General features: G+C 40.3%; 1 long non-coding RNA gene across 1 annotated transcript in view; it reads right to left on the reverse strand.

The window, feature by feature from the left end:
• Positions 1–745: 745 nt before the first annotated feature.
• LOC143033045 (uncharacterized) overlaps positions 746–25,634 on the reverse strand; it is a 339,843-nt gene continuing 314,954 nt past the window's right edge. The window contains exon 3 of the long non-coding RNA XR_012967158.1: positions 746–780. This is a non-coding gene — a long non-coding RNA (uncharacterized LOC143033045). The remainder of the gene's footprint in view (positions 781–25,634) is intronic.

Here is a 25,634-nt window from a genome sequence, read left to right on the forward strand (position 1 = left end):
ACAAAGACATCCATGATGAACAGTATCACCACACTTAGACCTCTTGCATAGAAACCATCTTAGCAAATAGACATCTTCGCTGATTGGGTCGCCCCATAAGAATGCCAGAATATCAGCTTCGAAAGCAAATTCTTCACAGACAACTTAGAGAGGGCCGCAGAAGTGCAAAAGGCACTAAGAAAAGATACAAGAACATCTCTAAGAATCTTAAAAAAAAAAAAAAAATGTGAATTCCGACCCCAGGAACTAGAAATACTGGCTTTTGAGAGACCAACCTGTCGAATTGTGGTTGACAGAGATGTCGCCCAAGTAGGAGACGCCCAATCCAGAAAACCAGCAGAAAATCGCTCCCGATGACATCAGCGTGATGCACCAGTTTGGCCCCTGGTAACTTCATCTTTTCATACACTTTACTCTTAGATAGAATGACTTCTCATTTATATTGTTTCATACTTTCAAATCATTCAGTGTTATCTAACACGCATGTTTTCCTTCATTATAACAAGGGCAATTGTTCTCAAGTTGTCCCAACTTTGCATGTTCATATTTGATTGTATATTTCCCGACCATGTTTCAGCATAATATTTTTTCCAGTGATTGAAGATAATTTTCTCGACAAAATGTGATACTACATTCATTCAGTAGGACGAGTCAAATTTGATCACTTTCAATGTGGGACGTGTTTTTTCTTATGTTGAGATTGTAAAATGTCAGTACTTACAGACGTAGATAAAAGAAGAAATGCATGATAAATTACCTTTTACGATGTGGAGTCTAGATCTGCAAAGAAAGAAATAAAATTAGTTTTGTTTTAATATTTTCATATTGTTTCAGTTATCCTACATTAATGAGTATTTTATATATTTCTGTATACACTAACGCTTTCAAAATTAAAGCGATTTTGATAACAAAAATGTAACGATGCAACAGCCTTAACAACAGCAACAAAAGCGAAAAACAAACTTGTATACTTCTGATATATCATGGATCAGGAACTGTCTACAATTGATCACCTTTAGAGTTGCTATCCCTAATCCTGAATTTATACAGACCAAACCCTTGGGTTGTAATAGCCATGTTCCAGAAGTCTGCAACAATGTTTTGGATATGCGTATTGGCATCCTCCACCAGATACCACGTATCTACATATGTTTTGTCTATAGAATTTGGCTGGTGCTTTTTCTTTTACCGCACTCTCAATCTGTTCTGGGCTTTGCATACGTGGAGTTACACATGATTCTTACGTTTGAAGTGTACCATTAGCTGTGGTTGCGTTTTCGGGAGGTACTGAGGCCGTTTGCTAAAGACACTACTGCACAGTTCGTTCAATGTTTTCACACCTTGAAATGTTGGCTAAAAAACTCCACTTCGTTCTATAAGCAATTTTCAACTTCTGTAACGGGATCATTGAATCGTGTGTTGTGATGCCTAGCGCGCGCGCACACACACACACACACACACACACACACACACACACACACACACACACACACACACACACACACACACACACACACACACACACACACACACACACACACACACACACACACACACACACACACACACACACGCACACACACACACACACACACACACACACACACACACACACACACACACACACACACACACACACACACACACACATATGTATATATATATATTTTTTTTTTTTGGGGGGGGGCAGAATATCAAAGAAGAATCTGGCAATTCATACACGTATAATGGCTTCACATGTTACAGTAATTACATTTCATGCTTATGATGCAATGCTGTTGTTATACAAGTCCTAGATAAATATCCTCTTCTTTGTGGCGATGATGGCTCTGTTGGAATCTTTTGTGTCCAAAATTGTTATTTTGGTTTTGATCAAACTAGAAGCAACGAGAAGCTGCATGTTAGATTCACATAGGCTGTTATAATGTTATATTGATAGCCAGTGCTCCTCTATTTACTTGATCTTTTACATACTGTACTTCACTTTCTAGCTTTAAAGTGATCAAATATATTGAATTATGTATAATCAATAACAGCTACTGTTTACTGTATATTTATATTTTACTTTGTTCATATAAATACAAAGTTTGAGGAGCTAATCCTCAGCAAGTGGCTGTGTAATATATTTGTCTATATATCAGATACTTTTAAGTAATATGGTTGTCTATAGATAAAGTTCTTTAATGTATCGTAATCTCAACTAAATTCAAAAGTAGAGATAAAACGTGTGAGAGTAGTTACGGTGTATGTACTAATAGGGCGTGATTATTTTTGTTAAAGTTACCCCTTCCGCATGAATTTTCTCTGACAAAAGGAAAAAGATTTTTTAGGGAGTGACTATTGTTTTTAACCAATTTCACCATAATATTATTTGTTAGTCGATGCCTCCTGATCAAGCTGTTCTACCTATGTAATATTTATTCTATATATCATAATCATGAGATATTTTTCATCTTTTTCTTTTAGCGTTAAGATTCTTCCCTCTAAGTTCCTCTTTACATTGTAGTGGTTAAAACAGAATGTACGAGTATGTGTAAATTATATAACTAGCGAGAAATCGCTCAATTCCATGTAAGTGTTATCAACGGAGTAGCGATACAGTTTACAAGCACCACCCAGTGTTGAGCAAACCTTGACCCTAAGAAGACCTTATTGTATTAGTGCAATGTGCAAACAATATACCTGTGCCTTAATATCATATAAGTGAACTGTATGCTTGTGCTATTGCCATTATTTTGTATATAATTGAAATCCTCTACTCTCTCCTTCATTCTACTCGTTCCTTTAATCTTCTCATTCTATTAACTCTCAACCTTCAACCCAACTCTCTAATTCCTACCTGTAACCTGAATGTAATAAATCAACTGGAGTGACCACACGAGTTTAATTGAACCTTAAGTCAACCAACCACCAAGACACAGTCTACTCTGTATATAGGTTTTCTTTCTTATTACTTCTCGTTGATCACCACTCCAAGTACTAAGGAAGATATCTACTCTCTTTCACATCCTCATACAATCTCAAGTTGTTTATTTCTAACATTTCCTCGACCGGATCTGTCTCTAGGTTTCCCTTATGCTCTCGTTTCTAATATTACCTTTTCTAGAGACTCTTTTAATGATTTGTAATATCTTCATTCCTGCAGCTTCGATATTAGATTCTATTTTTATTTTCATGATCGGTCTCCGAACCCTACATTGGAATTGACCTAAAGTGGTAGTATATATAACGGTCTTACATTTGATCAGTACATTCTTGTCTTGTACCAGTGAATAAAGAATATTGATATTCGCTTTATTTTTTTCTTTATTATTCCTTTTGCGATTTAATTTTCTTGAGTTTGGACCTACGTAGATAGAATTCCCAAATAGGTGAACATTGTAACAAATGTGGGTAAGAGATAAAGGGAACACGGGCTGAGGGACATACTTTTACTCCTGATTAGTTTCGCCTGAGTGGCTTCTTCTTCAGAGTGGCTTCTTCCTCTGAAGAAGCCACTCAGGCGAAACTTTTCAGGAATAAAAGTATTTCCCTCAGCCCGTGTTCCCTTTATCTCCTACCCACATTCCCAAATAAATGTAGTGTTAATTTTCCTTTGTTGTTGTTCGGTAATACATATGCTACAATCTTCTCTAATCCTGTTGACATTCGTGTCACCAGTTTACATGGAATTTGTTTCTTCTTTCTTCAATAATTTCTTCGTAATTCCTTCTCGCTGTTTCCTGCCATCTACCTACCACATTTGGAGGAGGTTAAAAAGATAAAGTAAAGTTATTCATACACAAACACACGCACTCACTAACACAAGCTCAAACAAAAACATGTACATACACAAACACACACACACGCGCACCCGCGCGCGCACGCGCGCACAAACACACACACATACACACACACACACACACACACACACACACACACACACACACACACACACACACACACACACACACACACACACACACACGCACGCTCGCACGCACGCGTATACACACACACACACACACACACACACACACACATATATATATATATATATATATATATGTGTGTGTGTGTGTGTGTGTGTGTGTGTGTGTGTGTGTGTGTGTGTGTGTGTGTGTGTGTGTGTGTGTGTGTGTGTGTGTGTGTGTGTGTGTGTGTGTGTGTGTGTGTGTGTGTGTGTGTGTGTGTGTGTGTGTGTGTGTGTGTGTGTGTGTGTGTGTGTGTGTGTGTGTGTGTGTGTGTGTGTGTGTGTGTATTCAAGAACAGACAATATCAATTAACTTAAATTTCCCTTGCTTGGTAAAGAGATAACCTATCTCGTTTATATTATCTCTGTTTATGCTCTTCATGTAAGCCTTAACTTTTTCACCTTATCCTTTGAAATAGTTTTCATATCTCAAGGCTTAGAATAAAGATTATTTCATCGATATAGATATGTTTCTTTTCTATTCAATAGACTAAAAAATCACAAAGAATTTACTCTTTTCATTTCAGGTAATTTGTTTTTGCAAATGAAACATATTTTTACAAGTTTATGATTTTACATTGGAAAAAAGTGAATAAAGACATATTTCTCTTTCATAAACTTGTGGTGCGTATGGCAAAAATTATGTTTTTTTTTCTTCTTCTGATAATCTATTCAAGCAAACAATAATGGACATGGAACCGCCTAGTGTAGGCCTCATGGTCTCTTGCAGTTTCCTTCATTCTTATGTTATGCTCTTGATATGATCACTCATTTTCTTCTAGCTAGCGTGAGACGATGTTATTCAACTAAGAGGAACCTTTTTCGAAGAAGGAATAACATAGTTATTATATATTCACATCTATTTTCTGAAGACTTAAAAAAAAAAACTGTAACCTAAAGTTAAACACAATATTTTTCGAGTTTGTTGTCACCAAAATAATACCTTAAAACGAGAACATTTGGGAATTCGTCCGCACACCGTGTCACAATTATGTGAATTTTGTCTATCCTGTTTTCGTGTGATTTATTATTTATACGTATTATGCAATAAAGTAATATTAAATTGTACTTTGAAGGTAATTCTGTGATGGAATTCTTTACTTCCCAAAATCAGTCCTTTCTTCACTAGTATTCATTTTCTACAACGATTCTTTAATATAAGAAAACGAGTGTGAAGGGGTGACTTTATCATAAAAGACGTTTAGTTTTGTTGTGATACGAACATTTGAAAATTGAAAACCTATGTCATGGTCGCAACGTGGTTCATGGTATACATATTTGTAAAAACTTCTTAAGTAAATTTTGTACTAATTCATCTTCTTTTTACCTTGTGGTAATTGTTACTGGGAATCTTAGTGTTTACCATAGTTCGGGAAATTTTCCCTCAATGTATTATTTTCTTCGATTCATGAACCTTTCCTGAAACCTCGAACCACGCCTATCGTAACTTTAAATAAGATACGATTAAACTCCCCTCACTTTATTCTGTTTATTAAATCTATGTGACAATTTTGGTTTGATAAATCGGGAATTAACTTTGAGAAATTACTTAAAGTAAATATCAACCCGTGGCCTTCAGAGCTCTTTTCGAGCTCGTAAGAGTCCTTTAGAATACTGTGTGCACAAACGTCGGAACAGTGATCAGATTACCTTGAGCTCAGGACGAAGAAGGACTTTTTTTTTTTTTTGGAAACCTCTAACCAAGGGACCATGTCTTCGGTTCAGAAGGCCTTCAAGATTTTAGAATTTCTAAAGTATCTACATTTAGAGAATCTACGCTGGTTAAAACAAAGGTGACCGGTAAGTTCTCAAATGTATTCCTGAAATGTTAAACCGTAGTTTTCATAGGTTTAATCTTCTCTAAATGTAGTCAATTTAATCTTCTCTAATTTGAGAATTTAATCTTCAATGTTTGAATTTAACTTAATTTTTTTGCAGTCGATTTCGACTTTAACTTAATCACCCCCCTTTGTCGTAATCTACAACCTAGCGCTTTATCTAAAGTTACGATAGGTGGTTACGAACGCCGGCTTCCTGATATTCACTCGTTTCGAGTTTGTTCGGAATTTTGTCATTTCCTCGTTTGAGGACTTTATTTTCCCTTTGATGGAAAGTAACCGGCACTGAGAGGGCGCTTATTATTCCCATATTCTCTTACGAAGTTTATCGAAATGTTCTATTGAACTTGGTGGCCTCTACTGTTTCTAATCGTGGTTTCCCTTGCTTTGTCTGTTCTTTTCAGTTTAATTTCGGTTGTCTTTAAATTATATCTTGATGAAATTTCTCTAAGATCTGTCTTATTGGTTGGTATATAAGACAATTTTCGATACGACAGTCGTACACTTTTGAATTGGGGACGATTCTTTGTTTGGGTTGTTTCAAAATTGGCTAGCGAAGAAAAGTCATTTTTTGAGTCTGAAGACTTAAAAAAAGTCCAAAGACAACCAGCCCACAAAAAATGCTCAATCACAAAAGATCTTAAGGCTTTAAAAAACATCACAACTTGACACTTTATCTCTGTCTGTACTTGATTCTATATTATCCCAAATTGAAATTTTCCTCACGGAAATTCAAACGTTTGACGATGACATTTACTTGTTACTCCCTGAAGAAAGAAGGAACAAGGATATGGAAAATTCCAGGGCTTACCGCCTGTCTATCCCCCTAGAATTATCTCCTTTCAAGAAACGGAGGCAAGGATTAAAGGGAGTCCAAGGTTCTAAGGTTGGTGATTCTAGCAAACCCACTGGAGTTGATTCTGTAAAACTTCCCCTCCCTCCTGCTGTTCTTCAACACTTTGAGAGCAATTCTCACAATCCCTTTGCCTACTTCAATTTTAAAAAGGGTTTTCAGAATGCCATTGCTAGAATTCCTAATCTGACTAATAGTCAGAAATTAATTTATTTAAAGGGATATCTCAGATGGGAGGCTTTCCACTTAGTGGAGAATTTACCAGTATATGATTCTAATTATGACACTGCGTTCCTTCTTCTTGATGATTTCTTTTTCTTTTTCCTTTTTTTATTAATGCACCTGAGGTCTCCAAGTTGAAGGACCTAGAAAGTTACATTAGGTCTGTAGATTCTAAACTACAAGACCTTAAGGGGATTGGAGTTGACTTTACTAAGGCTGGAAGCGAGGGCCTCCTTTTGATTAGCAAGTTAATTTTAAATAAATTACCTAAATTTTTCTTGATTGAATTGTCTCGGGTGATTAATTCAAATTACCCCAATTTTAATCAACTTAAAGAAGTTTATCAATCTGTTTTAGTTAGACTTAAAATGGGATCTGATGACCTTAACGTCAAACCCAGACGAAGTGATACTACCAGCTCCCTTGCCTTCAAGGAAAATTCCTTGAAAAAACCTGTTGATTCTAGCAAGGGAGTTAGTCACTCCTTTAAGGTCAATCCAGATTCCGTTAAGAAGTCTATCTTCAGATGTAGATTTTGCCCCGCTTCTGACCATGCAAGTTCAAAGTGTTCTTTCTATATTTCTCTTGAACACAGAAAAGCTAGAGCAGCTCAATTAGGACTGTGTAACCGATGTTTGAATCATGGATATGGCTCTTTGAAATGCCCCAGGTTAAAGGCCGCTCTGCCTTATAAATGTTTTGTGTGTAACAAATCCGAGCACCATGGAGCCATGTGTCCTATGGCTAACAAGTTACCTCTTTCCGAAGAGAATTTTTTCAATTTCCTTGGTTTATTAGATTCACTTGTTCCTTTGGTTTCCCTTCCTGTTAGCAGAGGCAAGAGAACTGCCCAATGTCTCTTCCTATTAGACACTGGAGCCCAGTTTTCCATTATTAACAAGGAATTGGTGGAGGACAGAGTAGGACCTTATTTAAGTCCTCCTATGGACAAATTGGTTTCTTCATTTGGTTTTAATTATGCTGCAAATCTCAAACTCCCCTCCGGGTTAAAACTGTTTGGTTTATTTTTAGCAATAGAAGGATTCAACTTGTCCATACAGATTCCTTCATTATCCTCTGTACTCCAAAATATGAAAAATCAAGAATTTTATGTTTCCTTTAGTTTTCCCATGGTGGAGGGGGATCAACTGAAGGTTTTAGGCATAATTAGAAATGACATTCTGCAAAACTTTCAGTAGTTTTCTATTGAGAGAGCCCCCTTATATGGTAGCCCGTCTTGCAAGGTTATTAAACTTGCTGATGGTTTCATTACACATGGGACCGGAGTTCAATATATCCCTCAAGTGAGAAACCTTTCTATGTAAGGAGAATGATAAAGGGGGTTTGTGAAACATCCTCTAATGAAGTACAAAATTCTGATAGCTTCAAATTCAAGGAGAAACCTTTGAGGATAAATTCCGAATCTGACCTTGGAGTCGATTCGTTAAATTGTATTGAGGAATACAATGGGGATTCTCTTATTTTCCACAATTCTTCTTTGAAAGCCAATAGAATTTCTCTAAAGAATCCTGAGAAGGGTACTTTCTCTACTGAGTCTAAAAAGACTTAAATTCTTTCCTCCCAAAAAGTAAGGCAAAGAAAAGTTACTTGTCAATTTATGTTTAGAACCAGTAAGTTTACAATTTGATCCTTTGCAGGAAGTCTTTCTTAACTCTAATATAGAGTATGGCCTTGATCATTTTTATTCTTTAGAATCCATCGACATTAAAGAACAAACCCCTGACATTGATACTTTGGAAGTTGATAAATTTAAACAGTCCATTTTCTTCGAGGATGGACACTATTATGTAAAGATCCCGTGAAAAAAGGATTTGGTGGACCTTGTTCCCTCAAATCTAAAGACAGCCTTGGCAGTGGCACAAAGGGTCTATGACAAGCTTGAGCAAAGGGGCCTTAGGGAGGAGTACGAGTATGCAGCTGTGTTTGACCAGCAAGAGGCCTCGGGTATTATTGAAACAGTTACTAAAAGACTCCCTGGCTAAAATTTATACCCTATAGACATGTGCTCAAGAATGATGATCTTGCCACCTCTATAATAAGACCTGTTTTCAACTGCTGTCTTAAAATAGGAAAAACCCCTTCCACAAATGAACCTGTATTCCCTGGAGTTGATTTGATGAACACTCTTCTCTCTCTTGTACTTCATAACCAAAAATTTTGTCATTTTAGCAGATATTATGAAAGCCTTCTTGCCGATCCGTTTGAAGGATGAGGGTGATCGTAATAGGTTCTGTTTCTTTAGGAGGATTAACAACCAATATATTCCTTACAGATATAATGCTATCATTTTTTTTATTTCATCTGCTATCCCTTCATACTGAACTTCATTATCCAACATCATCTTTCCATGCAGCCTGACACTCTAACTGCCTCCTTAATTAAGGATAAATTCTATGTAGACAGTCTGGTCTACACTACCAATGAATTTCGTTCCCTTCCTGCTATGGTCGAGAGGATTAATGAGATCATGCTTAATGGAGGTTTACCTCTCAGGGAGTGGACATGCAACCAGACTTCTGTTCTTTCTGTTCTTGAACAAGAAGTCATTTGCAATAAGGAAGAGGTAAAGATGTTGGGATATATCTATAATAAGAATTATGATACCTTGAGAATCAAGGATGTTTCCCTTAACAAAGATACCTCGATCAAAAGACAAGTTTTGCCTTCTTTGGCTTCTATATTTGATCCATTAGGTCTTTTTTTCCCCTGTGTTATTACAAGGAAAAAAATAATTAGAGAGATGTGCCAAAAATGGTAGATTGGGATTTGAAATTGGATAGCGAGTAGCTTACAAGATGGAAGAAGTTATTCTAAAACTTTAGGGAGGTTAATGACTTATCCTCTAAAAGGAAAACTTTCTGTTCTGAATCTCCCCTTAAATAATTTGTTTTTGCTGATGCTTCTAAGGAAGCCTATGGATGTGCCATCTATGTAGGACAAGAAAGAAGAGAGTTAAAGGAGTCTAATGGCTCTCTTCTATTTGCCAAGGTCAAGGTGGCTCCTATTAAACAAAGAACACTACCTTCACTATCTTTAAAATGCCTCAAAACTATTTTTGAGAAAGGACTGGTGTTTCCCCCCACTGGTTGATTCTATTTTACTCCTTGTTGATAGTCAAGTTGCTCTTTCTTGGATCCTGACCAACAAAACTCCTAAGAAGAATTTATTTGTTAATAGATTGAAGGAAATTTCTAATCTTTTGGAAAATTTCAAAGCCAAGTATACTCCTATTTCCTTTACTTATGTTCCTTCTGAACATAATATGGCTGATTTTATAACCAAACCTTGCAGTGCTAAGGTGTTCAAGGAAAAATTCAATTGGTGGGTTTATGGACCAGAATGGTTGATGTTGCCACCTCATACATGGTCGAAGGATCACTTGGGATGTATTCCCTCCAGCATCAAGGGAGACATTATCAATGCGGCTGTTGTTCAAGTTGACACTCCTCTAATTGATGACTTAAAGTTTTCTTTTTACAGCTAACTTTTACATCACACTTCCTTGATTTTTAAGGCTGTCCTTTTGTTTAAGAAGTCTAATGCTGACCCAATTAAGGCGGCTTCTAATTATTTGATGGGTATAATGCAAAGGGATTCCTTCCCTACTGAATTGGCTTATTCAGAGAACTCCATTACTAATTACATACCTTCTTTGGTAAGTCAAATGAACTTGTTCTTGGGAAAGAATGGTTTGATAAGGTCCAAGGGCAGATTTGACAAGAACATTGACCACAAATATGAGGTTGTAAATCCTCCCTTTTTTCTTTCTTTTTCCAGATCTCATCATTTCACTAAACTCTTGATATTCTTTGTTCATTGCCAAGTAATGCACATGGGACTGCAAGCTACTCTTAATTCCCTTCGTATACATGAATTCTGGATCTTTAAAGCCAGACAAACTGTTTTAAACATTTTGAAGGGCTGTATAGTTTGTAAAAAATATAATTCCCGTGCTGTTAACTATCCTTCTCCTTCCCCTTTACCTGCCTCTAGAGTAAATCTAAGTGTGCCTTTTGCCTATACTGGTGTGGATTATACGGGGCATTTATGGGTTAGAGACAGAAATGGAGATAAGGTCAAGGCTTACATTATGATATTTGTTTTAATACAAGAGCTGTCCATTTGGAGGTTGTGGATTCTATTTCCACTGCTGAGTTCATTTTGGCTTTCGTTAGATTTACTAACAGATACGGAATTCTATCAGTGGTTTATTCTGATAATGCCAAATCCTTTATACAAGCGGGAAGTACTATTGGACAACTTCTATCATCTTCTGAATTTGAAGAGAAGTTTAAAAATTCCCCTGTTCAACATAGAACCATCCCTGTTTATGCTGCCTGGTATGGTGCCACATGAGAAAGGTTGATTCAGACAGTGAAACAATGTCTCTATAAGGTATTGGGTTGGTCTGTTTCTTCCCTGACAGATATTACCACTATTTTGTCCAATGTTAAAAAAAATTTGAACAATATACCTCTTACTTATCGTTCCTGTGAAAACGAAGTAGATGTTATTATCCCTAATCATTTCCTTATAGGAAGGATCATTCCTTCCTTGATGTTTGGCGGTTTGGAACAAGTCCCTGAATGGGAACAAGGAGAATACTAACCTTCTCTTCTTAACTTAGTCATGGACTGTAGGGATTTTTTTTTTTATGAAGAGTTTAATAAACAATGGCTGACAGAGTACTTGGTCAGTTTAAGGGAAAGGGATAGAGCTGCGTAACACAGTTCTAGAAGCTGGGATAAGGGTGACATTATTTTTTTTAAAACTACCTTATAAGACCAGACCCTTCTGGCCCTTAGTTCGTGTTGTTGAAACTCTTCCTGACCAAGACCTTGTGATACGTACAGTCTCTGTCATTAAGCCCGATGGAAACTCTATCAAGGTCAACATTAGACTTTCAATCCCTCAAGAGCTCCATGCCAAGTTACATTCATGCCATGTGGATGAATGGCCTGGGGATCCTGTTTTGCAGGCTAGAGAGTTGGAGCCCTCTGAAGAGGCCTAAAACTTGGAGGAAGTTATTTCTTTGGACAACGACTGTGTCGCTCCGGAACCTACCTCTTTGAGACCTCGTAGGACTGCGCTATCCTCTAGAGACCAGTATACGTACGTGTTTACATATGTAATTTTCAAAATGTAGAATTTATAATTAAACTGTGTAGCGAGAGAAACCGCTCAATTCCATGTAAGGGTTATCAACACAGTTGCACTACTTGTTTACACGCGCAACCAACTGCTCATTGTTCAGTAGATCTAAACCCCGAGAAATCCTTTTTGTATTAGTGTCAATTCCTGGTGAGTGCATGCAAATGTGTATACATACATGCGTAGTAATTCTTCTCTTTACTTATACTTAGTATATGCCATTCTTCTCCTTATTGCATATGTTTAGTACATATGTAATCCTCCTTTATTGTATATGTAATACCTCTTTATTGTATATGTAATACTCCTTTATTATATAAGTAGTACTTAATATATATATATACATATATATATATATATATATATATATATGTATATACACATATATATATATATATATATGTATATAGATATGTATATAGATATTAAATGTTTTATATAAGTGGTCTATGTAGTCATTACATTATACAACTACCCTAGGTCCTGGAGCTGCAACGTCTACGTCGTGGGACCACCCCCCAACCCCAAGAGTTGGGGGCCAAACAGCAGCACCTACCCCTGGCCATCAGCTCTACGCAGATGGCACCGATCCCCAAGGAGGAGCTACGCCTACCTGGGGGAGTACCACAATCCTTTTTTTCCAACACACAATGTTACGTTTTTTCTGCACTGAGGGGTCATTTTCCGGCGATCACCCCTCTTCTTCTACTTTTAGCCGGAGATGTAGAGAGCAATCCTGGACCCACCACAAAATACACATGCCCAACATGCTCTAAACCCATTACTTCGAGCAGACAGACAAAGGGCTCAGTTCAGTGCAATATGTGCAAAAACTGGGCCCACCTCACTTGTACAACACTTGCTGACACAAACCAATACACAAACACTTGGACATGTTCTACCTGCCCTCCAGTAACCCCAATCCCACCTCCCCAACCACAGCCAACACCCTTACCCACTCCCAATTTCCCTTTGCCCTTACCCCCGATTAGTACTCCCCGTCCTGTGTCCCCGATCACTCCGGTCCCCCCCCCGGACCCACAACCTACCCCGAACCCACGACCACCCCAACCCAAACACCACACGGCAACATTCATCAAATACAAAACACACAACATCAACTTATTTCAACACAACATTGACGTTATTAACACTAAAAAACATGAACTTGAACACTTTCTTAAACAACACAACATACACATTGCAATTCTACAAGAAACAAAATTAAGACACTCACACAAAACACCATCATTTCATAATTACACCACCATCAGACAAGACCGGACTGACGGCAATGGCGGTGGACTCATCACCCTGATCCACCATTCCATCTGTTTTGTGGACACAAGTGCCACAACCAAAATTCTCCTCCCTACCACAGATAACACAACAGAAACCCAATCCATTCGTATCCGCACAGGCAACAATTCAACACTAACAATAGTTAACATGTACATTCCCCCCCAATCATCCCCCACAGTTCCAAACACCTTCAGACCTCAACTCAGCCAACTAACCTCAATCCCCAACCTGATCGTGGGTGGTGACTTCAACGCCAAGTCGTCTGCCTGGTTTGTCGACAACCCTGACACAGACAGAGGGCTTGATATACAGACTCAATTCGACTCATTGACTATCATGAACAACACGCATAATCATACACATATCCCATACCAAGCCCTCTACACTCCCTCCTCTCCTGATATCACCTTTTGCTCCCCCTGCCTAACCCCAACAACATCATGGAGAGTGGTCGGAGCCCTTGGTTCTGACCACCTTCCAATCATCATCACCACCAAAACAAGATGCACCCCAGCTGGCCACAGACACACTTACACCAATTACAAGAGAGCTAACTGGGAAGCCTTTAATGAAGAGACAGAACAACATTTTGAAACACTTAACAGTACACCAATCACAAACATAAACAATGCTGTGCACGCTTTTAATACAATCATACAAAACGCAGACAAGAGATACATCCCTAGGGGCAACAGAAAATCACACAACCCCAACTTCACACCAGAAATCCAAGGCCTCATCAGACAACGTGACACACTTAAACACGATACCCCCACACCTATCCCTCAAAACATAACAGACCAAATACAAACACTAAACACTGTGATTGCCAATAAAATACATGAACAAAAAACACAAAATTGGCAAAACTTTATCAATACACTTGATCACAAAACAAACACCAGCAAATTGTACAAAACACTCAACAGCATCACACTATCCAACACTAACACTACACGCTCTCACGCAGCAATAATCACAACAACAGATAATCTACCCTCAAACAGACAACAAGCAAACGCACTCATACGTCATTTTGCACAGACGAGCCATCTTACATCTCACCCTGACGACCGACGCACCATTCGACGTAAGAAAGACTTTCCCACAGACTCAGACTATACACCCTTCATAGACAGTCAGACAAAACTCATAATGCATAGTCTCAAGCACTCATCTGCCTGTGGCCCTGATAACATAAGCAACATCCACCTAAAACACATTGGACCACAAGGTATACACGCACTCACAAACATTGCAAACTACAGCTATTCACACAACACTATACCCGACATCTGGAAGCATGGTAAAATAATCACCATTCCAAAACCGAACAAAGACCCAACAATCCCAACATCGCACCGCCCAATCACACTTCTCTGCACCCCCTCTAAAGTCATTGAACGCCTAATACTTAAACTTGTCACACCATATATTCCCCTTGCTGACTCACAACACGGTTTTTAGGCCACTACACTCCACAAACACTCTTCTGACAAACCTCACACAAAGAATTTTAGATGGCATCAATTCAGATAGGCCCCACCACAGAACACTTCTTATAACATTGGACATTAGTAAAGCTTTTGATGCTATCCCCCGCCACAACCTAACAAATAAAATATATAACACAGACATGCACAATAACACCAAAAGATGGCTGGCCAATTATCTGGCAGGCAGGAATGCTCATGTGTCATATAATGGCCAATCATCGCACATCAGAAACATTAAGAACGGAGTACCACAGGGCTCAGTTCTATCCCCCACATTATTTAATCTATACATGCATGACTTACCCACGCCAGACACCTCAGAAATACAAATCTCTTCCTACGCAGACGACATAACAATCACATGCACACATCGTAACACAGACAAAGCTGCAGAAATAATCCAGCCTTACCTTGACACACTCAACACATGGTTCATCACAAACAGACTCAAAATAGCTCCAACCAAATCTACAGCAACACTTCTCACCAACTGGACAAAAGAACACAAATACATACCTCATCTCTACATCAACAACACTCTAATACCACACACAAACACACCGAAAATTCTTGGTGTAACATACGATACATCCATGTCTTTCAAACAACACCTCACAAACATAAAAAACAAATGCACACCTAGACTTAACGCACATAAGTCAATCACTGGAACAACATTTGGACAAAACAAAGAAACTAATATAACAATATACAAACAATGCATACGCTCAGTGATGAATTATGCGAGTCCTGCATGGGCTCCTAATCTCAGTGAGACACACCACAACACCCTTCAAATCATACAAAACAAAGCCCTAAAAACAATTACAGGCTGCACAAATACATCACCTACAGACCATTTACACCATGAAACAAAAGTCCTCAAAGTCAAGGACCACCTCGACATGAGAGGCACACAAACACTTGCTGCAGCCACCACAAACACATCACACCCGCTACACTACATAGCAGAACACCCACACACACCAAGAAACATTAAAACTACACCCATAGACCTTTATTACACACAGATACTCTCCTCTCTTCCTCCACAACCACCAAATACCAGCCTCCGCAAACATATTCATAATCATATCACTCACCGCTCCATTAACACACTGAAAGACAACACACTGCTACATGCCAGACCCCCTGATATCCACCCTTCTGAATCCTCTCTCCCACGTAAGGACAGAGTCCACTTGGCCAGACTGCGATGCGGTCACCACCCAGCACTTCTAAGCTACCAGAAGAGGCTGGACGACCGTGTTGTGAACAGCTGCCCAGGATGTAACACTTCACCCCATACCATACAACACATAATGGAAGACTGCATTATACACAATCATGCACGCAAACAACACAACATACACTCTATAAAGGATTTGTGGGAAAACCCAGTTTCGGCTGTGGCCTTCCTTGGGGAGACGGGACTGCTCGGACAGACAGTCTAGGGAACGACAACAACAACAACAACAACAACAACTACCCTATGTAACATTATATAATCACCCTACTTAAATATATATATATATATATATATGTATATATATATATATAATAAATGTTTTATAAGTAATCTATGTAGTCATTACATTATATAACTACCCTATGTAACATTATATAAACGCCCTACGTGCGTCGTCTCTAGGTGGTCGTTAGACATACGCACTGAATGTAAGCGCTGTTGTCAGGCCTACATGCCATAGCATTCATATATTTAGTATAATGTTACCCTTAACCGTTTTGCATGCATACTCCTCATTATAAGTAAGTGTTTCTCTTACCTCATTATGTCCTTATGTTACACATGAATATGTTTGTCTGTATTGTTCTACCTACAAGTTCCATCTGGCAAAAGGGTGCCAGAGAAGTGGGTTAGAGGTCATGCCCCTACCCTGCCCAGGCCCCCAGCTTACGCCTGGAGGCAGAACGTACTTAATTCTTGTCGGGTGTAGACCTACGAAATAAACTCCCATGATATCCGTTCTTTCACTTAACCACATTGGTGACCCCGGAGTGACTAGAGTACCTGGAGTCACTAGTGTGACAGAGTGATCAATTTGACGTGGTTAAGTGCATATACATCCTAGTAAACTGCATTATGAGTCCTTTGACACGCGCGGGTAACTACGCATTTTACGTGATTTCAAAGTGTGCAAGGCAATTCATATTCTGATCGGAGTGCCTGACATCGTTAACGATGAATCTACACGCAACCAAGCAACTCAAATCCTGAAGAATGTCTGACAATGACGCCATGAATGCCCTTACGCAGCAGACGATCATTGCGGCCACTTCATCGACAGCAGCAGCAGCAGCAGTCCCCTCTTCCTCCACGCTCCCACATCCCCCTGCTTCTACCACCGTCGTTATTCTCCCTCCACAGTTCAATGGGTCGTCCCCAGCAAGATGGTTTTCGTTACTGGAGGCGCAATTCTCCATATCGCACGTAACTGTTCCCCTCTACCATGCACTCTCGCACTTACCTATTCGAGTGCTTAACTTGACGACGATGTCGTTAACTCCAGCGACTACAAACGCTTGAAGAAGGCGATGATGGACGTCCTTACCATGTCCCCACTAGAACTATTTGATGGTTTGGTACACCAGAACAACATCATGTAAGACAAACCAACGACCTTCTTACGGGAGCTCCGTAACATAGGCAAACAACTCGGAGTCGACGACGATTTTATACACCTGAAATTTCTACGAGCCGTGCCAAGAGATATTAGACCTCTTCTCGTAACGCACGCTGGTCCCCTGGATGAATTGGCCCGTGTCACCGAGACACACATAGCCCATGACCAGGGGAACAAAGGTATAAGTGTGTCATAAGTGAATAAGCCTGTACCAAGGGCCCCGCATGGTGATAGCGCGCCTGTGTTTCGGAGTGGTAACCCACCAGTGGTTCTGCTTCTACTAACTCTTCAATGGGGTTAACTCCATTTTACGAAGGCCAAAGGCAACGAGTGTACCGCTATCGCATCTTCTACGGCAACAGGGCTAGATCATGCAAAACGTGGTGTATATTGTCTTCCACTAGTGACAACGTTTTGCCCAGCTCGCGCCTCAATTCACGCCCTAGCTCACGTCCCACGTCTCCCGTCCCCAGGCCCTCAGCAAAGAACGTCAGGAAACTCAATGGGCAGCCTGTAGAAGTATTTCTTGCAACCGCAGGACTGCCACTAGTTATAAGTGCCTCAATAAGTTGCAAGAACTACAAATTCCTCATCGATACCGGTTCCCAAGTGTCATTGTTACCTTATGACTCAAGTTTGTCTCCCCATCTCAGGCCGACGGTAGTTCCTCTTACGAATGCTTAAGGGACGCGCATTCGTACGTACGGCGAAGCCGATGTGGAACTTGGAATTCAACGTATCAGGCGCTCTTTTCCATGGTCCTTTGTCGTTGCTGATGTCGTCCGCACTATCCTTGGAACATATTTCTTGATAACCACGACACTCATCATTGATTGTCGGAACCAATATCTACTTGACCCGTCCACTGAATGCACCATTCCCCTTAAGTCTTCCGATGTCATTACCTCTTCACACGCGGTGCATTATGGGAATATTGATTCAAGAGCCATTGCTCTTCTTTCGGAATTCCCCGTACTCACCGCGTCAATGCAGTTGTCAAATAACCAACCATTGGAAGGCACTGTATGTCATAGAATAGATACTGGTGGCTCCCCTCCAGTGTCATTTAAAACAAGACCATTGGCAGGTGAGAAGCTCAAGGCGGCTAAGGATGATTTCCAATTTTTGCTTAATGCAGGGATCATTCGACGTTCCAACTCAGCTTGGGCGTCCCCACTTCATTTGGTTCCGAAGAAATAACCCCATTTATAGGGACCTTGCGGAGATTACCGAGGTCTGAATAATGTAACTGTAAATGACAAATATCCCATACCACACTTGCTCTCTCTCACCATGTCACTTAAGAATAAGCATATTTTTTACTAAGTTAGACTTACAACATGCATATCTGTAGATCCCTGTAGCTGAACAGGACATTCCTAAGACTGCGATATGCACGCCCTTCGGTTTGTTTGAATTCTTATACATGCCCTTCGGGTTGAAAAACACCGGGGCCACAATTCGGCGCTTCAATGACACAATCCTCGCTAACGTAAACAACATATTTACGTACCTTGATGATGTACTGGGTGCTAGTGAGACCCTTGAGGAGCATATTTACGATGTTCAAATTATTCTTTCCATTTTGGCTAAGAACAACATGAGGCTTTCTCTCAACAAATGAAAATTTTCAAGTCAGAACTGACTTTCCTCGGTTACGAGATTAACTTAAAAGGGATTAAGCAACCTAAAGACCGAGCCATGGCCATTTCAGATTTCCCTTTTCCCCAGACTTTACAGGCTTTGTGCCGCTTCATTGGTAAGATCAACTTCTTTCAGCCCATGATTCCTAACTTTGCAAACGTAGCCTACTCCCTTACTGAGCTTCTTAGACAGTATTTATCTTCAAAGTGTCTAACTTAGACTAACGCGGCAAAAGACTCCTTCAATAATTTGCAGCAGGCCTTACTGGACTGTCCAATCTTAGCCTACCCTTCACCAATACCGACAACCTACCAACTCGTGACTGACAGTTCAAGCCTAGCCGTTTGCGCCGCCCTCTATCAAGTTATAGACGGCGAGCCAACGCCCCTGGGTTTTTACTCGAAGAAACTGTCGTATACACAACGTGCCTACTCTACCTACGACCGCGAGTTATTAGCTGCTTATCTTGCAGTTTTGCATTTTAGGACCCTCATTGATGGACATACAGTTACCCTGTTTCTTGACCACAAACCTCTCGTTGCTACATTTCACTCCAAGTCTCTTGCTAAATCTGACAGACAACAGCGACAACTCTCTGTCCTCTCTGAATATCTTGCCTCAGTTGAGTACATCCTTGGCGACAACAACGTCGTTGCCGATTCCTTATCTCGCCCGACATACGCTGTGTCATTCGATGTCTTTAACTTAAGTGGTATCGCTCGAAGTAAGTAAACAGATGACGAATTGGAGACTTTCAAGCCTAGACTCTCTAAGTTCACCATTCCCCCTAATTTGACACTTTGACGTGATACCTCTACCCACACTCCTCGACCTTTTGTTCCGTTACCCTTACGAGATGACGCAGTCTCTTCTCAGCATAACCTTTCCCATCCTGGTGTTCAGTTCACCTCTAAGTTGGTGAAACAACTCTACTTCTGGCCATACATTGAAAAAAAAATGTGAAGAAATTTGTCAGAGAATGCCTTAGATGTCAACAGGCTAAGACTACGCGCCACACTTCCTCTCCTCTTTCCCCTATATCTACTCCTACTGACCGCTTCCAATCAGTGCACATCGATATTGTAGAACCCCTGCTCCCTGCTACTCTTCCTAACTATCCTTATCGTCTCCCATAAAAATACTTGTTGACTTCCATCGACCGAGCTATTCGTTGGACTAAAGCGATTCCCCTCATTGACACTACTGCCACTTCCGTAGCAATCTCTTTCGTGAGTGGCTAGAAATGCCGTTTCGGTATTCCACTTTATGCCACCACGGATAGAGGTTCCCAATTCGAGAGTGATTTTTTCTCTAAGCTTTCGTCCATCATTGGCTTCCACCATATGCGTACTACTAGCTATCACCCCTAAAATAACGGCATGATTGAACGTTACCACCGCTCTCTGAAATCTGCTCTTTGCGGTAGACAAGATAACTGGTTTTACTCCTTACCTACCGTCCTCCTTGGCCATCGCTTGACACTTCACGTCACTAAGTTTTCCCCCATTTAGCACTGTTACCGGAGCTCATATGTTATGCCCCTCCGTTGCCATTACTAAGAAACACATCTCCACCTCGGACGGTGCAACCCTCCTTCATCTTGTTAAGAAGATGCAATCTATCAATTTCCATGACCTCGCGTCCGGTGACTGTCATACACCACCTCAACCATATGTACCTCATGACCTTCACTCTTGCTCTAAGGTTTGGGTACAAGTCGACAGAAATCGTAAGAGTTTAGAGGCTACGTACTCTGGTCCTTATGACGTTATTCGACGTAAACCTAAGTACTTCATCCTTAGTCTACCTCAAGGCGAAACCTCAGTTTCCATTGATTGTTGGAAACCAGCTTTCCTCCCTATTTCTCCTCGGCCTAAGCCCCGTCACGATGTAGTCCCAGACGTACCTCCCACTCCTGCCGTCCCTACTTCGTCCACTTCGGACACATCTGACGTCACCCAACCGACTCCCATGCCACCCAGAGCTGACGACAGTTACCTTGACCGCTCCATTCCCTTTTCCCCTCCCAACCCCTTCCCTATTTCCGTCATTCCCTGCAAGACCCGTTCGGGCAGAACCTTCAGCTTTCGTGATCATTCAGATTTTTACTATAAATCCTTTCTTTTTCGAACCTCTACTCTTGCGTGGGGAGTATATGTAGTAATTCTTCTCTTTACTTATAGTTACTATATGCCATTCTTCTCCTTATTACATATGTATAGTGTATATGTAGTCCTCCTTTATTGTATATGTAATACCCCTTTATTGTATATGTAATACTCCTTTATTATATATACAATAATCACAATAAATATAGTAAATGTTTTATAGAAGTAGTTTATGTAATCATTGCATTACATAACTGTCCTACGTAACATTATATACCCGCCCTACGTGCGCCGTCTCTAGGTGGTCGTTATACATACGCACTGAGCTTAAGTGCTGTTGTCAGGCCTATATGCCATAGTATTCATGTATTTAGTATAAAGTTACCCTTAATCGTGACCCGACCCCTGGCTATGACCTGATCCCCGGTCACGCATCGAGTCTCGACAATGTCCGAAACGTCCGCATGACATTTCATATTCAATTTCAAATAGGTTTTTATATTGTCAAAGTTTGCTCTTCTGAAATCTGGTACTTGGACGTTATTCATACTTTTTAATTCTTCCCAAATAATATTAAATCTTATTTCTTGATGATCGCTAGAGCCTAGACTATCTCCCACTTTTATGTTACTCATTAGGTGCTCATTATTAGTTAAAACTAAGTCAAGAGTACTTTCTTCCCTCGTAGGATCGGTAATCACTTGTTTTAGGAAATTATCCTGCACCACATCTAGGAATTTCTTTGTTTCCTGATCTATTAAAGTTTCCCAGTCAATGTTTCTATAATTGAAACTTCCCTTGATCACAACGTTTTTGTACTGGGACGCTCTGTGATTTTCATGAATCAGGGGATCAGTCTGCTCAATGCTGAGGTTAGGAGGTCTATACAAGACGCCAATAATGACTTTCTTATTCTTGCCTAGAATCTCTAACCAAATGGATTCCGTACAGTCCTCTTCCTTAATCGAATTGTTGATAATACAATTTTTTGTATTTTTAACGAAAAGTGCTACACCTCCCCCACTCCTGCCAACCTTATCCTTGTGCAAAAATTATATCCTTCTATTTCGATTTCCGGAGGGAAATGTTTATCAGCCATGTTGATCCAGGACTCAGTAATAGCTATACTATCGAAATTGTCTACGCATGCTTTAACTCGCAGCAAATCAATTTTGTTAATTACTTGTTAGTCTTCTATTGTAGGTGTTACAGTACTGCAGGGTATAACGGAGTACTGAGTTCTTCGGGATCAATCATGGGCTTATAGTTGTAAAATTCAGCCACACATATTTTAAGTGGAAAAATCTCAGATAAGATATGTGTGCTCAGGAATAAGTTGTAGCAATCCCTTATTCACTTGACGTAATTGGCATACCTGAAGATGATAAGGAATTTGGGATACTTTCAAACGTGAAAGTATCGAAGCTACTAACGAGTGCAATGGAGAGCGCACAAAATTGAGTGATGTAGCGTCGCGAGAGACACTGGCGAGCATAGATCTGGATCGTATATCCAGATTGGCTGGAGGCTTGGATGGATAAGGGACTAAGAAATGACAGACCAGGAATATCATGAGGATGGATAAGGAAAGTTAAATCACGGGAATTGGTGAGGAAGTGTATTGCTATATCAAAACAAATGGACTTATCAAATGAGGTGGCTGTTTCTCTACTGGTACCATGTAACCCAGTACTACCTGGGGCATGGTCGGATTGTCGGCCACTAAACAGGCTACCCACTGGTTATGTGTTGGACATCCAAATGGAGGAAAAAAGAAAACTATAAAAAATGTAGATTGATTCTGAGTTAATGGCCATCCAACACCGCTATGGGTCAGCAACCTACATGTTTGCCGTGTGTGGTATCCTTGCAGATACTGTAGAAGTGAGTCTTGAAGCACTTTTGTCTTTTGGGGAATCTAAGAAGCTGTGAGACACTTTTAAATGTGAAAATGAGAAAGCTCATAAGGAGTGTGTTGGAGAGCACCCAAAGTCAAGGAGTAGTGTCACTCCATCGAGGACTCTGGAGAGTTATGCCCACTGCCAGAATGTCTAGGGATCTGTACTGATATAGGGCTCAGAAACTATAGAATAGGTCTTTCATTAGAATATATAAAGAGTTAAATCAGGTGAAACGTTGAGGATGTCGAAGGCCATTTTAATGCATATGACATCAGGCCTACTTACCGAGCCCTAAAAATTTCCGCTCAAAACCTGTGAGCAGAAGAGCTCAATCCCAACAGCTGATGACGAGCTACTTTCAGGTGTGGAGGGGTGTAATCTGCCGAGTACTGTGAGCAGTTGCACATGGGTGACCCTCTAAACGGACAGCTTCTCCTCGATGGTGTTCAGGTGGCGGTTTCTAATCCATCGACAGACGAATCCCCCCCCCCCCTCCCTGACAGAGATCAAAGAGGCTGTATGCTGCCGTGTGGAAAGGCAGCTGATATCTGCAATACCAGCGCGGAGTTGCTGATAGGTGTAGATGAAACCATGATTTTTCGATTGCAAGCGGTACTGTTATCTGGCAGTCTGGTACCATTCCTTCTAACTGGGAAAAGGACCTTGTTGTTCCTATCTGGAAACGTAAAAGGAAACCAGCACGATTGCAACAACAACTGGAGCATTACACTGCCCAGTGTGTCAGGTAAAATGCTTACCCATCTACTACTGATAGGAGGAATTCGTTCACATCTGCTAAAGTTTCAGAGGCCTGAACATTCTGGGTTCACGCCAGGTAAGTCAATAACAGACCGGATCCTAGCATATCATATTCTTCTATGACGCCAAAATGAGTTTCAACAGGGGTTCGTTGTAACTAATGTTGATCTCAAGAAGGTATTTGACTCGATATATCGTGGAGTCCTCTGGGATCTTCTATGGATCCGTAGACTTCATGCAAGGATTATTGACTTGATGTCTGTCTTACGTATACCTGGGGCAGAGAGTGCTGTAAATTATGAATGAGGCGCATTCAGCTTATTTCTTGCTAATCCAGGATTGAAACAAAGGTGTGTCCTCGCCCCATCACTTTTCAAAACCTGCATGGACTGGGTATTGGACAGAGTTATCGATCAATATCATTAGGGAACATCTATTTGCAACACCAAAGTCACTGGCTATGTAATTTGCTGCTGCTGATGTACTTTTTGTGGAGTCGCTGGAGGTCTTAGCTGCATGCCTTGAGTCAGTGCACAAGAAAGCGAGACCGTTTGGACTTGAGGTCTCCTGGACCAAAACCAAGATCCAGGAATTTTGGGGCTTCCTGGAAGATACAGTTCAGTTTGTCCATGCATATGGCGAGGACACTGAGCTCTTTGAGAGCCTTATATACCCTGGTAGTGTAGTGCATAACATTGGTAGGTCAAGTCAAGAAGTACTTTGAAGGATTGGCATTGCCCATCCCATGGTGTTACGGAATCGCTTAACCAGAGTATATGGCGTTGTCGTTACTTCTGAAAAAACTAAGATTCGAATCTTCAAGTCACTTGTGCTCCCCGTCTTGTTGCACGACTGTGAGCCATAGAGATTGAATGCTGACTTGAAAAGGTGCCTCGATGTCTTTGGTACTAAGTGTCTTCGGAGAATCATGGGGTATCGCTGGAATGACTTCATATCAAACCAGAGAATGTACTGTGAGACTCAGTCTAGGCCAATTACTAGCAAAATTTGTAAACGTCAGATCCGGCTATATGAGCATCTCGCACCTTTTCCTAACGCTGATACTAAGAAACTCGTGATTATTTATTTTTGACACGTTTCGTATTTCAACTTCATGCCTTACATTATACTTTTGTTCTTTATTGACACCTTGCTCTATATTGACATTTGGTCCTTTATTGACATTCACTGCTTCATAGACATTTGCCCCATGACGGACATATGGTCCCTCACGGATATTCGATCTCTTATGTATACCATGGCCCCCTACGTCACCGCGTTCCACACCGGCCACCCGTCGTTTGCTGATATCCTGATATTCTGTCTTCCATTGACATTATATCCTACCGTGATATTTTGTCCTCCACTTTCATTGTATACCATCGTGCTATTTTGTCCTCCACTATTATTATATCCCGTTTTGATATATTGTCCTCCACTATTATTATACCCCGTTTTGATACCAGTATATTGTCCTCCATTATCAATACATCCCATTGTGATATTTTGTCCTTTGACATTACATCCTAGTGTAATATTTCGTCCTCTACCGACATCATATCCTAAAATGATATTTTGTCCTACACTGACATATTGCTCTACATTATTACTATATCCTACTATGTTTCCCCAATACACTCTATTTCCCCTTCCCTGTGAGTTTCTACCCCAAAATGTGGATAGTAAGAAGGATCTCGACGTAATTATCAGTAAAAATCTCAAATCATCTAAGCAGTGTATTT

The sequence above is a fragment of the Oratosquilla oratoria genome, chromosome 15, assembly GCF_046742065.1.
Source record: "Oratosquilla oratoria isolate Oo_2021 chromosome 15, ASM4674206v1, whole genome shotgun sequence".
Classification (NCBI taxonomy): domain Eukaryota; kingdom Metazoa; phylum Arthropoda; class Malacostraca; order Stomatopoda; family Squillidae; genus Oratosquilla; species Oratosquilla oratoria.